This window comes from Engraulis encrasicolus, chromosome 22, assembly GCF_034702125.1.
Source record: "Engraulis encrasicolus isolate BLACKSEA-1 chromosome 22, IST_EnEncr_1.0, whole genome shotgun sequence".
In the NCBI taxonomy this organism is placed as follows: Eukaryota; Metazoa; Chordata; class Actinopteri; order Clupeiformes; family Engraulidae; genus Engraulis; species Engraulis encrasicolus.
Genome location: NC_085878.1, coordinates 17,192,557 through 17,197,556, shown reverse-complemented (window position 1 = coordinate 17,197,556; position 5,000 = coordinate 17,192,557).

Below are 5,000 nucleotides of genomic sequence, written 5' to 3'. Positions count from 1 at the left end.
AAATAATGGCTGTAATTGTGTAATAATCCATATATTTTATATCATAGATAGAGATCGGGAAAGAGAGAAATAAAGAGAAGGAAGGAGAGAACAAAAACAGGACATCTTATTGTAAGATTGATATACGCATACATTAATCTGTTAGTCACTCAAAGCCATCTTACAAAAGGACACTTCCCTCAATACAAGTCAAAGAGAGCATATTTGTACAGTATTTAGGTGTAACTCACATGGAGAAAATGTCCTGATATATATAGCTGCCTTACTGCCGACTACCGACACCATCAGACCTAATAGACTTTGAAGGCAGGGAGGAAAACAGACACCTCCAAAACCAACAAGTGCACCTAGTTGAGTTTGTTTAAAAAGTGAAATGGAAATAGTGTGGCAGGTTGAGGCAAGCCTAAGGATCACTGTCTGGATGTGTTTTCTCGGGCAGATGAGGCCTCGGTTGAAACCTACCCCCCTCCCCTCCAACTGCAGGTGTCACGTCCGTCCCTGAAGTTCTGTTTAGACTCCCAGACTGCGAGGAGACACAGGTAGGAGTTGGGCTTGAGTCGAGTTGCTCCAAATGAAAAATTCATGCGCCTCCCCCCGCTCACTCTTCCCTTTGTTATGGAAGCTAAACATGAACTGTTTGGAGTTTGGAACATGAGCCAATTACAGTTTTAAACTCAACTGGCCTGGCATGTCAGGTTGCACAAAATCGCATCTCTCTCTCTCTCTCTCTCTCTCTCTCTCTCTCTCTCTCTCTCTCTCTCTCTCTCTCTCTCTCTCTCTCTCTCTCTCTCTCTCTCTCTCTCTCTCTCTCTCTCTCTCTCTCTCTCTCTCTCTCACACACACACACACACACACACACACACACACACACACACACACACACACACACACACACACACACAGCAGCAGCAACTTAACACATGCAGAGTCAGTCATGAATGGCACAGAACATATATAGGTAAACGTATGCATGTATAGTGTGGTGTATGAATGTATGCATTTGTAAGAGTAAGTGTGTTACGTAAACGGCTGTGACAAGTGTGTGTATGCTTAGTAGCAAAGCCACTTTTTTTCTCGCCGTCCTGTGATTTCCACTAGCTGTGAAAGGTCTTGGCAACGATAGGGGTTCGCTTCAAAGCCGTAAATGAGATAACAGCATGAAGAAGCACTGCACCGTGTCATTTTCACAGGAAGACACCACACCGCCGTTAAGGGAAGTGCAGATGCAGTGTAAAATCACTTATCCCCATCTTGTGGTATGACTGCACCTCAAGTGCAGGAGCTGGCCTGCAGAAAAGCAGTCGTTTCTGTTACTTAGCTAGCTCAAGATGGCACACTGACATGAAACAAGCTCAGATTGAAAATGGACGTTTTGACACACAAGATTAGAGAATGAAGTAAAGTAATGTTTAACGATCAGTCTTTTTTGCAACCCTTTTATTGAAGTACTGCCGTCAGTAGTAGTACAATAATTTATGTAGAAAGATCTATCTTATAAAGTGATAGTTACAGAAAACACAATTACATTTTATGCACATTCTTAAGTGAAAGGTCTCAATTTATGTTGTATGCACCCAGAAGCGAGATTCTGTGTAATTTTACTGGGACCACAAGGACCACTTGAGCCAGAATAGATAATCAATAAGAAGACACCACTACAACATCCACATACAAGTGTGAAAAAAGTCATTGTTTTCAGGGGAAGGATCCCTATGATTTTGGTTTGCGTGCATCCAAATAGCAAAAAGCTTAGCACGGTCGATGTTGCACAATAGAGCGCAAATTGATATTTTTTCCTAAAGAGCCTTGAGGTCTCTTACTGTAATCTCCTCACAGTCATCAGGACCACCAGCCCCTCCATAACAGTGAACACTTCTTCCCTGCACTCCTCTCTACTCCACTCACTGAGGAGCGGCACCTTAGGAGTGACAGACGTTTTTATCGCAAGTGATGAAGAAGAGGGTGGAGGAAAAGGGGAGGGAGGGAGATCACATCAAAGGGGAATAAAAAAGGGAAATCATGAAGAGCTTCTTGGCCAACAATGGACTCACTCTAGCCGTCACCTCTGGCGGTGACCCGGGCCTCAAAGGCACATTTTCTATCCGCTGATTGAGGACAAGCAGCCCTCCACCTGACCAAAGAGCAGGCGGCCTAATCGAATCCATATTGTATTGGCCCCGGGCTCTCCTCAATAGGCACAAAGAGCTATGTGTGCGCATGAATGGATTGTAGGCATCGGCAGGGCCGCCTTAACCTGATTTGAGGGAGTTAAAAGGGGTCTCCTATGATATTAAGGTGCACTTTGGGATCATGTTGTTATTCAGCCGGTACACAATGGTGTCTGTGGAGAGTGGTGGCACACTTCAAGTCATTGAAAGTTGTCCAGTTCGCCATCTCATTTTGTATAAAGGGCTAGTTTTGTGCACGCCCACACACATGCTCAGCCACATTCATGCACACTCACACATGCCATCTCAGACACAGTATGCTCTCTCACACACACCCATTGAAAGAGAAGGAAGAGGCAGAGTGCCAGAACCTTCTTTGTCCCTTCCAACTCAATCAACCTCTTTTCTTATTTGCACCAATAACCAGTGATAGAGTTGAAATTAGTGCAGTGCAGACCTTTGATGGCCCTTTCAGCCCCGACGTGGTAAAGATAGTATAGTCCGATGTCATTACAAGTTCCATGCAAGCACTACTTAACGGTTGAAGTACCTTTACTGTTATCTGAACTCACAAAGTATAAGTGCAGTCATGATTGAAATATCATGTTGGCGCATGCTTCTGTGATTATTCTTGCTGCATGTACCTCTTTATCTGTTCTGCATAATTGTATTCAGTATGGCCCTTATTAAACATGTACTGCGATTAAATGTGATAAGGGGCACATTCACAAAGCTAATTTAAACAAGATGACTGCTGGACTTGCATATTAATTAATTATTTTAAGGAATTTAATCATTCGGGGGACATGTGTGGTCTGTGTAGGTCAAAGCGGAATTAATAACATGCCTGGCCATGTCTTTTTTTTAAAACATATCTCATGCAGAATATTAATATCTTAAGAAATGCCTTGAGACTCGTTTTCATGTTCAGTTATTAGATGGTTGAAAATGAAGATAAAAAATTGGCCCCAGGGTAATAGAATTTACATTAAGATCTATTTTTGTCAGAAAAAGGGATAAAGTAATATGTCAATGGATAAGCCACAATAATCATAGCATTGCAAACGTGCTATATATTATACTATGAAACAATTTGTGTTCATATTTACGTTTATATTGAGTGATAGTAAGAGACATCCATAACAGTCAAAAATCTCAAGCATTATCCTACACTTGCTGCTCATCATTCCATGCTAAAAATAAAGAACATTCCAGTGCTCCTTATTGTTAATCATTCCACTGATCAAGTCAGTAAACTGTTCTTCACACTCCACACACTCAAATGGTGATGGCATGCAAGGCCTATTTCCGGAAACCCAGGCCCCAATTTCATGCTTGTTTTGTGCTTCTCCCCCTCTTTTAATGGTCTGCATATAATGGTCTGGCCTAACCTCTCATTAACTAATCGAACCTTTTGCATCTCAGCCATGCCTACCGCACAGTACTGTATTCCCCTTAATGGACCATGGGTGTGCAGCCAAACACTTGGTATGCTAGCCATGCAGCTGAGGTGCTCCTCCACTCGAAAAACCCACATTTTCACAGATTGCATAATGGGCTTGCATGAAACTGCCTCCCTACTAACATAAATCAAATGTCAAAGTACTGCTCGTGCAAGACAATCCCCATGGTGTACATATACACAAGGCGTTTTTTTTTCTTCTCCCATTCTTCTTTTAGAGCCAAAGCAGCCAGTCATTACAAGAGCCAGCTACAGTATCCTCTTATGCGGATCCATGTAAATCTTAATAGCATACATAATAATTTATTAAGAAATGTTAAATATTCATCAATATTAAATTAATCATTTATGGTGGACCTTTAAATTAAAGGATGTCCTTGAAGTTTTAGATACTGTGTGAAAAGTATCCTTGGCACAGAAACAATCCCTGTGGACATTTATACCCCCTTATGCACAACACCTTGCTCACAGTCGTTTAATGAATATTCTGCTTTGAAACAAGCAGTCTTTAAATCATCCCGCACATAATGCATACTGGCCCAGACCAATGGCAGGCAAATGCACACAGCAAACATGGGTTTTGGTGTGAGGCATGCTTACTGTAGGATGGACTGCTGTTGAAATGTAGCTCCCGTCCCTTACAGTAAACAAGGTGTTCACCAGTGTGCTAAAACCCCATCCCTCACCAACAACATTCTGACTGACAATATTATGACCAACAGGGAGAAGATCATAATAAAGTGTACATTTTATAGCCAGAGTCTGAGTGCCTCGTAATGAGTTAGTAATAGGTTTGGTGATTGAAAAAAAACTTCTATTTTATTTTTTAAATTATTGCATTCATTTAGGGTTTTCTGTTTGTTTTTGCTTGCTTTGTCCTAGAATCAAAACAACTTAAAAAGGATGCCCCAGTACCTCTTTTCATAATTGGCTCCTCTGCCTTGCCTCCTCCATGCTCGGTCTCGTTTTATTGTTTCGTTTAATTGGAGGTTTTTACAGTACACTGGGGGTTGCCACCTCATTGGTTCCGGACCAGATCAGTTTCTGTTCCAACGTATTAAATGATATTTTAGACATATTCCCCCTTCTAATCTCGATTATGTACCTTCCGAAAAACGGCTTTGAATCTGAATTTGATATCATCCAACATATGTTTCTGCTAAGGCAAGCGTCTGCCACGTGATCCAGAGGACAGAGAGAATACGATGGACAATCGTTAAGAACCGTCCCTATGGAGTCCCATATCTCCCTCTCTCTCTCCATCCTTCTTTCTTTTTCACTTCCTGTGCATGCATGTGCGTGTGCCAAGGACACTTTTCATAACTGTCACTCCTTGGGTCAGAGCCTAGCAATATTCCCAAGCACTTATA